Raw genomic sequence first — 13,011 nt, 5'->3', positions numbered from 1 at the left:
ACTGCGCCAACAGGGAAGCCCTATGCAGTCCTTTTTAATGGACTACATTTGTCTTTCCAAACAGGCTATGACCCAGTAGCTGATTCTTGCTAAGCTTGCAATGATCTTGCAAAGATCAATACTGACAGCCACTCCATTACTGGACTCACAGTTTAGAAGGTAGTTTATCTTTTTCCTTTTTTTTTTTTAAAAAATATTTATTTATTTACGTATTTTAGCTGCACTGAGGATCTTCGTTGCGGCACGCAGGATCTTTTAGTTGCGGCATGCATGCGGGATCTAGTTCCTCGACCAGTGATCGAACCTGGGCCCCCTGCATTGGGAGAGTGGAGTCTGACTCACTGGACCACGAGGGAAGTCCCTCCTTCTCTTTCTTTTACCACAATCTTTTCTCCCTTCTAGGGCCTAGAGCAAAGGAAAAAATGCACGTGGATCAAAAATCTGCTCCTTTACTGAGAGTCGATTTGGGTGAAGGTCAGCCTCTGGTTGTATCCGGACCAACTTGCATGTTCCCCGTGTGCTCTTAGCCCTGGGCCTTGGAGGAGAGGTGGTGCCGGGCGGGAGAGTGTCCTTAGTGATCCATGGTCTCTAGGGACCAGTTTGATTGTCACTCCCAGTACTGAGCTTATCAGGCCAATTCTAAATCTGCTGCTTCTGCCCTGAACAGAAGTTCAAAGTTTTTGTTTACATTGAAGATGAGACTGAATTGGTCTTGAGTAGCAGAAACAACTTAAGCCAGCTTAAGCACAGAAGAATAAGTCATTGAATGGGCAAGGTTTCTTCTTAGGCCCGCAGCCGGAGAGCAGCTGGGCCTCAGGAAAATACCAACATCGAGGCCTAGAGGGTATCAGGGTGTCTGTCCATGCTGCATCTCTATGTCTGAGTCCATTTCTGTCCTCTTACTCTGTAATGGACTTTTTATGCTCTCCAGTCCATATGGTAAAAAAATAAAATAAAATAAATATTGTTAATAAAAAATACCCAAAGGCCATGCCTTAGCTCCTGGTGTCTTACATGTTCAAGAGATCAGCCCAGATTGAATCTTTTAGTCTGAATTCCAGATCCTGTGGCAATGACACTAATTAGGTCAGCGTGGCTTAGAAGCCCATCCTGGGATGAGAACCAGGGAAGGGGTCCACAGACAGAGCTGCAAAGCCCATGCCTGGACCACAGCAATGGGAGCGGGCACAGTTGGTGAGGTAGGTCAGCAGACAACCCAGCAGGGCTCCGCTCCAGTCTCTGCACGGCAGCCTAGGAGTCCCAGAACTTACATTTCTCCCCCAGATCCTGCCTGATCCACGCAAGGACCTGATCCATGCAGTTAGAACCTGATCTCTCAGAGAAATGTCTGTACCCTGGCTAGAAGATGAGCTCCGTAAGGGCAGAGGTTTTCATCTGTCCTGTTCACTTGCTTAACCCCAGAAACGAGAATACTGCTTGGCACCACGGGGGGCACTCAAATACTTGGGACGTCAAATCATGAAATTCAACTTCTGCATTCTATGCCTTCCTGGAAGGGGAAGGGGGACAGGATGGCAGCCGGGGAGTAAAGCGCACAGGAGAGAGGATCGGAACAGAATCTCCAAAAGCAGCCCTGAGGCATGTTTGTAGGCATTGGTCTACCCAGTTTCTGGGCCCTGGACGTGGTCATGGAGCAGCGTACAAGCCCTGATCTTAGAGCCTGGTAGACACCGTTCACTAGATGCAAAGCCTGTCTACTCAGCATTGACAGGCCTAGGTTTACTATCTCTTTGGTCCTGTGATTCCTGGCTACCTTGTAGCCTCTCTGAGTCTTCATTTGTTTATTAGTAAATAGATCACAAGGTTATTGAGAAGATCAAATGATATAACATATTAAATACTTCCTTGTATGTACTATGTACAAGCTGTTCTATAAATATTTATTGACTCTTGCAAAACATGGGGTCGGATTTTGTGTTGTTTTCTGGTGGGTAAATTGGGAATAGGGTAGAATTGTAACTATGTAATTTACTACGGGTCTTGGGTTCTTAGAGGAGATGGAATTGACTGGTATAATTACCATTTCTCACACAAGAATAGTCCTGCCTTCACCTAGTTCCTTTTTTAAAAAAATTAATTAATTTATTTATTTTTGGCTGCGTTGGGTCTTCCTTGCTGTGCGCGGGCTTTCTCTAGTTGCCGCGAGCCGGGGGTTACTCTTCATTGTGGTGCGCGGGCTTCTCACTGCGGTGGCTTCTTTTGTTGCGGAGCATGGACTCTAGATGCACGGGCTCAATAGTTGTGGCTCGTGGGCTCTAGAGCGGAGGCTCAGTAGTTGTGGCGCACAAGCTTAGTTGCTCTGCGGCATGTGGGATCTTCCCGGACCAAGGTTAGAACACGTGTCCCCTGCATTGGCAGGCAGATTCTTAACCACTGCGCCACCAGGGAAGTCCCTCACCTGGTTCCTTTTGTGGAAGTGCTGTTCTTTCTGTATGAAGGCAAAGCTTTGGCCCATCAGTAGGAGCCCTAAATACAGTACGGGTCAGTTGGGGAGATGACTGCAGTTGTGTTGCCCCGTGGATATCTTCCTACACACATCGCGGGCAGAGGGCAGGTCAAAGCTAAGGGCTCCCATGGAGTGAGTCCTTGGCCTCATTCGCTCTGTCTCCTCCCCACCTCAAGTGCAGTTCAACCTCTTTGAATCTCCCTTCTGTTACCTGTGCTCCAGCCACCCCCATCCCTCAGATTCTTTTTTTTTAAAATAAATTTTTGTTTATTTATTTATTTATTTTTGGCTACCTTGGGTCTTCATTGCTGTGCGTGGGTTTTCTCTAGCTGTGGCGAGCGGGGGCTACTCTTCATTGCGGTGCGCGGGCTTCTCATCACAGTGGCTTCTGTTGTTGTGGAGCATGGGCTCTAGGCACATGGGCTTCAGTAGTTGTGGCGTGTGGGCTCAGTAGTTGTGGCTCGAGGGCTCTAGAGTGCAGGCTCAGTAGTTGTGGTGCACGGGCTTAGTTGCTCCGCAGCATGTGGGATCTTCCTGGACCAGGGCTTGAACCCGTGTTCCCTGCATTGGCAGGCGGATTCTTAACTACTCTGCCACCAGGGAAGCCCCCTTCAGATTCTTTTCAGACCTGCATTCCCAGCTCTCCTGCTTCCACAGCCTCGCCACCTCTTCTGCTCTGGTTTTGATGCCCTGCCCCCAACTCTCCCAGGACTTCCCCCCCTCACCCCGCCCCCTCATCCTACCCTGACCTGAGAAAGAATGGCTGCCAGGCCCTCTTCCCCCAGAGACCCTCCCTCCCTCCTTCCCACCCTCCCCCAGTTTGGCCTCATAGGGCAGACAGTTTGTGTTTGAGAATCAACCCTCTCCTCCGGATGTCCCATTATCCACCTTCAGCCGTCAGGGACACAGTGACAATCTGAACTGAATGGAGGATGCAAGAGAAATTTTTAAAAGAGAAAAAAAGAAGAGATAATTTCAAAAGGACATTAAGCTCCACTCAGGGACACAATCTCCAATTAACAAAATGAAAGGCAAGCGGTAGCCCCACAGGGACCGGCTGAAAGGCAGCTGGTGGTAAGAATGCTTCTCACACAGGCCTCCCTCACTCGCCCAGCGTCAGCTCCCTTCCCAGCAACCAGCCCCACCCTTGGGGATTAGGTGTGGACTCCACCCCAAGGACAGGGCCTGGGGCCTCCCTGCCAGTGGGGCTTCCTCCCTGACGGGACTCACAAAGGCTCCCTCACCAGGGGTAACTGCAGGACCGTGCTTGGCTGACAGAATCTTTTGGCAGAAAAATGCCGTCTGAGTCAGCCCTCAGAAATAATTAACCCTCAGGATGTTTCCTGGAGCACTGAAGTGGGTTGAAGGCCGAAGATGCGGGGAGTGATGAAGCATTTGTCTTCTGAAGGTGAGGGAGGGAATACTTGGGCACTCAGGGGCCCTTCCAGCTCTCTGGGCCTCGAGATTGTTCTCAGAGGCCGGCACAAGGCCCTTATTTCCTTAGAGACTCTTCCTAGAGGCCTGTTTTCGTTTAGGGGCTTTTCAGCACGTGAGTCAGGCAGTAAACAAAGAAGAAGAGTCCCTGTTTGCTGCTAAGTGTGGTACCAAGTGCTCAGAGGAGCTACAGGTGAAATCTGAGACCCAGACCGGGTCTCGGGGAATTCACCACCTGGGTAGAGAAGTGAGACAGGAAAAGACATTAAATTAGATAGTCTGTTGGTCATACATTCATACATCCAGTGGGAAAAGAGAAAAGGCATTTTCTTGAGCCTAAGCAGATTATTTTGCACGTTTAGGCCAGGAGCACAAAGACTTGCTAGGATAATAACGCTGCCCGTGATTTACATTGGTTCTTCCTTCTAAGAAGCCTTCAGAGCTCCCTGCCAATGTTTCAGTGAGACTTGGTCAGATTCGCCTCTTTCATTTCCCTCCTTTCCAAGGCCAAAATTTCTCATCCTCGTTTCACAACCAGGAAGGTTAAGAAACAGGCCACTGGCCGGCCTGCCAGGCAACTGGGCCCACATCTACACAGACTCAAAGGCACAGCCACTGGCACCTCCATCGTCATGCACACAATGAATCCATTGAGTTTTTAATTGTTAAGTGCACTCTTAGAAGAGGCATATTCCAAAGAGAATCGGAGAATTAGAGAATGACAGACATCACACTGGGGCTTACTGTCAACACATGTGACACTGGTGTACTGTATTAGGATGCTGTAGGTGCTAGCTCTAGGGTCAACAAACTTTTTTATAAAGAGCCAAATAATAAATAGGAAATATTTTAGCCTTTGTGGGCCAAATATTATCTCTGCTGCATATTCTTCTTTTCTTAACACAAAAAATTGTGTTAAAATGCACATAACATAAAATTCACCAACTTCTCAAGGGGGAAAGACACTCTCTTCAAAAAATGATGTTGGGGGCTTCCCTGGTGGCACAGTGGTTGAGAGTCCGCCTGCCGTTGCAGGGGACACGGGCTCGTGCCCCGGCCCGGGAAGATCCCACATGCCGCAGAGCGGTTGGGCCCGTGAGCCATGGCCACTGAGCCTGCGCATCCGGAGCCTGTGCTCCGCAACGGGAGAGGCCACAACAGTGAGAGGCCTGCATGCCACAAGTTTAAAATAGATCCAGAAATCTCATTTTTGGATATATATCCAAAAAAAATTGAAGCAAGATCTCAAAGAGATATTTGCACACCCATGTTGATAGCAGCACTACTCACAATAGCCAAGAGATGGAAGCTTAAAATGGTTAAGACAGTAATTGTATGTTATGTCTTTTTACCACAGTTTAAAAAAATAATAATTTAAAGGCCCAGCCAGAAAAAAATATTTTACCATCTTAACCATCTTAAGTGTACAATTTAGCGTGCATGTGCACCCATGCATGTGTGTGTTTAACAACCTTTAAAAATGTAAAAAGCGGGCTTCCTTGGTGGCGCAGTGGTTAAGAATCCGCCTGCCAATGCAGGGGACACGGGTTCGAGCCCTGGTCCGGGAAGATCCCACATGCCGCGGAGCAACTAAGTCCATGCACCACAACTACTGAGCCTGCGCTCTACAGCCCGCGAGCCACAACTACTGAGCCCACGTGCCACAACTACTGAAGCCCGCGTGCCCAGAGCCCGTGCTCCGTAACAAGAGAAGCCACTGCGATGAGAAGCCCGTGCACCGCAACAGAGAGTAGCCCCCACTTGCCGCAACTAGAGAAAGCCCGCGCCCAGCAACGAAGACCCAACACAGCCAAAAAAAAAAAAAAAAAGTAAAAAGCCATTCCCAGTGTGCAGGCCTTACAAAAACAGGCTATGACTAGATTTGACCCATAGGGCATAGTTTGCTGACCCCCATGCTAGATCAATATACACAAGACCTAGATTTGGTAAAATGTAAAGGCTTTAATCCAGGACAAAGGAAAATCGTCGTATACATGAGACAGTAGTATGGTTGTTAAGACTGGTGCCTCAGTCAGACTTTTAGCTCTGCCACATACTGGGAATATAATCTTGGACAAGTTACTTACCCTCCCTATGCTCAGTTAGTTCATCAGTAAATTGGGGTGATAACTGAACTTTCCTTGTAGAATTGTTGTGAGGATTAAATGAGATAATACATTGTAAGCACTTAGCATAGTGCTGGGCACATAGGAAGATCACAGTAAACTTTGGCCTCTGTACACGTGATGAATAGGAATTGTGAGAAAGACATCCAGTTAACTGCACTATCAAGGTTGAAACCATTGGAATTCCAAGATGCAGCAGTGGTCCAATATTTTTGCTCAGCCTGGAAAGTCTCTGGATGCATGTGGGCTACAAGAACTGACTGCAAGTTGTATTGTTACAGACCAGGGTTCTTGGCCTTCCTTAATCAATAGAAATTGATAAGAGGCCAGACAAGAAATTCAGGCAAGGCTTTATTGGGACTCCTGCTGCAGCAGGAGGGAGTGAAAACAAGTAACAGTTTTCCTTGCTCGGTCCCCGCGTCGGGGGCCGAGCTAGTTCCTTACATGGGGTGAGGGTAGGGGCGTGTCCAGGGGTCAGGCTGGAGGCGTGGCTCGGGTGGTTTGTCCACCTCTCTGGTGGTGTTGAGTGCAGGGGGGTGGACTGAGCAGTACCTGCTTTTTCTCCCTACACCCTGTTTTCACTCACGGTTCTTCAGAAGTGGCAGTTGGGGTTTTGGTCTTTTTGCATCTTAACAGTAAACTTGAGGGGACTTCCCTGGTAGCGCAGTGGTTAAGAATCCGCCTGCCGATGCAGGGGACACGGGTTCGAGCCCTGTTCCGGGAAGATTCCACATGCCGCGGAGCAACTAACCCCGTGCGCCACAACTACTGAAGCCCGCGTGCCTACAGCCCGTGCTCCACAACAAGAGAAGCCACTGCAATGAGAAGCCTGCCCACCACAACGAAAAGCAGCCCCCGCTCGCTGCAACTAGAGAAAGCCCGTGCTCAGCAGCAAAGACCCACCACAGCCAAAAATAAATAAATTTCTAAAAAAAAAAAACCAATAAACTTTATTTTTTGAAAGTACTTTTGTTAAATTAATTTATTTTTGGCTGTGTTGAGTCTTCATTGCTGCGTGGGGACTATCTCTAGTTGCAGCGAGCGGGGGCTGCCCTTCGTTGCGGTGCATGGGCTTCTTGCATCTTGTTGGCCATAATTTGCCCAACTTTGCATGCACGCAGTTATTTTTAGTCCCTCATAGTTTCTTTGTAGTTCGTTGCTTGAGGAGACATTTGTCCAGGTGCAGGCACTGCAGCAAAGGGCCCCAGGTCCCAGCCTGTCTTAGTATGGTCCCATCACCCTGGGGCTCCTGGGTGGGGAAGCCAGGCCCCCTTGAGTTCACTGATGGTGCTGTTTGAACCCTGCCAATTCGGCCCCCTGCTTCCCCTGCCCTTTGGCCTCAAGCTTTAATGCAGATGACGGGCTGCCCACCCACCTCCACCACAGCGTTTCCCATCCAGGCAGGAGAAGTGGAGGCAACCGGTTGGTCAGGAGGGACAGGTGATGAAGGGCGTCACAAGATAGAGAACCTGTGGCTCAATGGGTGGAGGCAAAGCCTCAGAGGCCAAGCCAACCACACACAACGCGCTGAGGGCAGCTCTTTTTTGCTCCAACGCATGTGACGGTTGGCCAGGGGGCCAGGAACAGAGACTGATCGGTGCACACCCTGGCTCCTTAGAAGGCATCAGAGAAATTAAGGACAGGGATGAGGATTCTGACACACCCCTCAAAACAGCCTCCTAACCCCCAACTCTTCCGCCACGCTGTCAGCAGCCTCCCCTGGAGGCCCTCTGTGTACACAGCCCCATGGGAACCAGTGGGCAGTTAAATGGGAAACTAAGACAGGGCTCGGCCCTGCCCATAGAGGGCTCACATTGATCCACATAACACAAGCTAGCACGGGAGGACAGTGCTGGCTCCAGACTGGTACATGAGTGCTTCCAAAGCAAAGAGGAGGAGAGGTGGGGATGTGCTCACCCCGCCTCACCTCCAGCAGCTGCTCCTCAGGGGTCACTGTGGCCCTGCCTTAAAGGGCACCAACAGGCCAGGAGCCCGGTGGGCATCCTTTGTTTTTAGCAGAAAAACAACCACAATCAGATTTCAAGGCTTTGAGTCTCCACCCTCTCCTTCCAGTCTTTTCCAAATAGCTGCATGAACAGCGGAGGTGGCCTCAGGCCCCCAGCACGTAGGGCAGGAACCTCTCCGAGCTCCCACCCAGCTCCTGCTGCCCAGGCCTGGCAGCAGCCCTGGCTAGGAATCTGTAGGAGCCAGTGAGGACCAGGCCTGGGTGGTTCTGACACCAAGATCCACACCAGGAACTCAACCAAGGACAAAAAGAGCAAACAAGATCAATTTCCTCCCACAGGAGACAGAATCTTCATACCAGTGTTCAGAGACACCTCTATCCTGTGCTGGGACTCCACCCTCTTCAGGAGCCCTCTCCTTTCCCCTTCCTCCTGAAAAAAAGGAGAAGCCCCTGCCCATTTGCACTGAAACCCCTCTAGGTGTCAGCAACAAATGTTTTATGAATTACTTCTCCCAGGGTGAGCTAGTTTCAAAACTCAAGTTAGGATAACAACAAGGGCCTACGGTATAGCACAGGGAACTATATTCAATACCTTGTAACAACCTATAATGGAAAAGAATCTGAAAAAGAATATATATATGTCTATGTATAACTGAATCACTTTCTGTACACCTGAAACTAACACACCATTGTTAATCAACTATGCTTCAATAAAAAATAAAGTAAAATAAATGGAATGTCATTCAGCAATAAAAAGAAAAACTGGAGTTAGGGTGGGAGGAAACTTTAAGACTAATGAGTGATGTATATTAATAACATTGTAATAACTAGGCTTATCTTGGTGATCATTTCATAATGTATCAAATCACTATGTTATATACCTGAAACATGTTATATACAGGTGTTATATAACAGGTATATGTTATAAACATATACCTGTTATACATGTTATAAACATATACCTGTTATACATGTTATAAACAGGTATATGTTATATACCTGAAACAAAATATTGCATGTCAATTATAATTCAATAATAAAAACAATTTTAATTAAAAAATAAAGACATGGGCCTTTAGAGCCTAAAAGTCACACACCTCAGGAATGGTGCCCCCTTTAACCCTAGGCACTGGGGGCAGGGGTGTGGGCAGTAAGGTGTGTTCAGACAGGGACCACGCCTAAGATCAAAGTGTCACTTGCACTTTTAACTGCAGCCTCCCCCCCTTGGGTTAGTTGTTCCACAAGCAGTGGCATCACCAGCAGCCCTTCAGTTGGCATCTGCAGTCATGCTGAGTACCCCGGGGGGTACTCAGGCTTTATGAGGTTCTAGGACCAGGCATCAAACCTCCAAGGGCTGGAGCCACGCAGGCACACCCAGTTCAGCAGAAAGCAGTCAAAGCTAATAAAGGAAGATATATTTCAGAAGTCATGTCCCAGATTTGGCTCCCTCCAATTGCAGATCCAGCTCTGACCAAGACCAAGATAAAAATTTGCATTATTTTGCATTTTAAACAATCTACTAGTCTTTCAAAGAGTGCTGATTGATGAGTGGCAATTAACTCAAGTAATCAGTTGTAAATTGCCAATAATTGCTATCATTTCAAGTACGGGTTTTTTTCCTTCTTCATTTTCTCCTCTCTGCTCTCTGTCTCTGTTTTTAAACCAACATATGTTTATTGACCTTCTTTAGACAAGGTGGGCTAGGAGCCACAGGGCATAAAAAGACACACCAGCCAAATGTTTGCATTTGGGAGATTCCTAGTCTGGCTTAGGGTAGCAACAAGGTACACACAGGGAAAAAAACCAAATGTCCAGAGTGCTGTGTGATGAATGCTAGCCCTGAAAAGGGCAGCGTTACACTGGATGTTCAGGGAGTTTGATTTTCAGTTGTTGGGGGTTGTCAACGACTTTTGTTTCCAAGGAGGGGCTTTCCTGTACATCAGTGGTTCCCAAACTTGAAAGTCTATGAGTTAGTGACAAAAATTCTATGAAAAAGGTGTTCTATTGGCCAAAAACATTTGGAAGACATGCAGGTTTCTTTTTACGTAATTGAGATGCAAGTGACATATAATGTTGTGTAAGTTTCCGTTACTGCTGAGCATCACAGAGGCTTCAAGAGCCAGAGTGCATTACGAATCAGTTCAACGCGGTGTAGGCAGCAGGTCCCAGATTTGACTTTGAAATAGTCCCTCCTCCCTGCCCCTTTGCCCACAACCAGTACATGTTAGCATCTTTCTAGACATTATGATTCCAGAGAGGCTAAATGTTCTAACTCTGTTTGGAAAGCCAAAAAAAAAGGTTTAAGCCTCATTCTCTCTATGAACTTTCCCCTCAAAGTTCAGCGCATACTGATCCCTCTTTCCCCAGATCTCCAAAAGCACTTCAGTGTCACCAATTTAGCACCCAACCTTCATGTGTTTCCTGCCTGTTTATACAGTTCCATACCACATACCATCCAACTCGCACAGAATATATAGCAAATGCTCACTAATGAGGAATTACCTGGTAATTAAATACACTTCGACATCATGGATAAAAGCAGACCCTGGGGCTTCCCTGGTGGCGCAGTGGTTGAGAGTCCGCCTGCCGATGCAGGGGACATGGGTTCGTGCCCCGGTCCGGGAAGATCCCACATGCTGCGGAGTGGCTGGGCCCGTGAGCCATGGCCGCTGAGCCTGCGCGCCCGGAGCCTGTGCTCAGCAACGGAAGAGGCCCCAACAGTGAGAGGCCCGCGTACCGAAAAAAAAAAAGCAGACCCTGGACTCAGGAGGCCAGAGTTCAGATACTGGTTCTGGCTTATTGACTGTGTGACCTTGGGAAAGTTACTTAACCTCTCTGGACTTTTTTTTGGTACATCATGAGGTTGCTGTGAGCATTAAACTAAAGTGCCCAGCACACAGCCAACATTTAATCAATGTTAGCTATTTTTGTTACTAGTCCTAAATGTGTTGTGCCCTTGGTCACCAAGAGAAGGAGAGAGCCTGGCCAGTGCATGGAGGGCTAGATTTCAAGGGCAGCCCATAACGCTGGCCCCAAACACAGCGATATTGTTTGTTCATCTCTTCCAAGATCTTGAAGCATTTTAAAATCTCAACTTATTACTTTTCACAAGAGTTCCTTGACATAAGTTGGAATCCAATATAATCGCCCTACGGAGGGGTTAATGACCTGCTCAAGGTTACTTGCCAGGGTCAACCACAGGCTAGAAATAGAAATTGGCTCCGCGATCACCTCTTTGTCTCACCAGCTTCCTCCCATTGTGGTTTTGGCAAAGATAAAATACGCAGGAGTGATGTAGCAACTGGAGTGAAGGTCAAAGAAGAGCATCTGTGTTTAGCGCAGCCTTGATGATGCTTTTGTTCCCTCGTCCTCCCACAAGCAGGCTGATATACCCAGCAGCCTCCTGTCCCTCTCGAAGCACTCAAAATAGTATTCCCTGACCTCCATTCACCAGGACATGCCAGTGAGAGGGAGCGAGGGTGCGCTGGAAATGCCACGTGGAAGGGCTGCCATGCAGAAAGAGGCTCCCTGACCTCAGACCTTTTTGCATCAACACACCCTTCTCATCACCTTGGCTGCCTCCCACCAACACTGCAGTCACACTGGCTCCTTGGAAGGAACCCACACTTCCCTTGCTGCTGCCATAAGCAAGAAAAATTCTCTGCAGCCCATCCCCTGCCCGAGCATCCTGGGACCAAGCTGGCAACAGCCCTACTTACGACTGCAAAAGCACTTTGGTTCAGCAAAAAGCAAAACAGAAAACTCAGAAAACCATATAACAAAGTCACTGAGAAAACTCTTCCTGGATGTTTGTGTTAACGTGTGTGTGTGTGTGTGTGTGTGTGTGTGTGTGTGTGTGTGGTGCATGTGTTGTCAAACCCCTCTCTGCCCACCCTCTCTGGATACTCACAGCTCCTTGTTTTTACGATTCCAACAGTTAATAATTTATGGAGTACCATACTGCATTCAGAGTCTCCATGACCACCTAGAATTGTTACCACCCCAGGGAGTTTACTGCCTAAGTCGATGGGACAGAATGGGCAAGTAAGTCACAGGTGACCAGTAAGGGAGAGGTGACCTAAGTTGGGGCTCCTGGCTTCACCGAGGGTTGGGAGAAGTAGTATGAGGGGGTGACAGAGGACAATGGAAGAGTCTGGTCTGCCTAACTTACCAGCGGTAGTGATACGAAAGCAGGTGGGAGGGACGCCAGGAAAGTAGAAAAGTATAAACAATGAATCCCTGATCAAGCTGTCAGGCAACCTCTGTTGTCACAAAACATGCCTGGAGTGGCTTCCTGAGAACCCAAACATGGGCTCTTGGAGAGCAGGATGGATAAACAGGTCAGAGTGCAGTCTAGCCTGAGACCGAGGCCATGGGCACTGCGGGTTCTATTCTTGATCGCCCGCTTATTATCTGCGGCCCCAGATACTACCTGGGGACCGATCAGCCGCTTCCTTCCTAGAAACCTTTTGTTCAGGAATTTTGCTTGCAGGGCTTTATGTCTGCTCTTTATTGCTCGTTACACAGAGAATTTCAAGGTATATCTTCTTCTGGGTCTCTGCCCTCTAACAGCTTACAAAATAAGGCAGAGTAGATAAGACATGTACACTATGCTGCTTTTGTGGGGGAGTGAACGGGAATGCTGCTCTGGAGCCATTTTTGCAAAAGTATGCACCCTTAGAACCGTGTTCCAAAGTCTCTTTTTAACACTGATAGTTAATATTCATATCAAATAGTAAAAGCTGTTTGCATTTAGAGACATTTTAAATACCTTCCCATATACCTTATTTCACCTAATTATAGGTACCATCAATAGAAGATGCACTTTTATTTTTGTATACCAGCAAGAAAGAAAAAAATAAACTTCTATTGACTGAAAAATGCACCTTGATTTCAGAGATATTAACATGTGAAAAAATGTGCATCTTAGAATTGATGCAATAGTAGGCTTAAAGGAATCTCATTTTCATCAGCTTCTTGCCATATGTCAGAGAAAAGCACCTTACCTTCTCTGCAAA

This window comes from Delphinus delphis, chromosome 1, assembly GCF_949987515.2.
Source record: "Delphinus delphis chromosome 1, mDelDel1.2, whole genome shotgun sequence".
Taxonomy (NCBI): domain Eukaryota; kingdom Metazoa; phylum Chordata; class Mammalia; order Artiodactyla; family Delphinidae; genus Delphinus; species Delphinus delphis.
The sequence above is the reverse complement of the archived record's forward strand: the minus strand, read 5'-3'. Positions refer to the sequence as shown.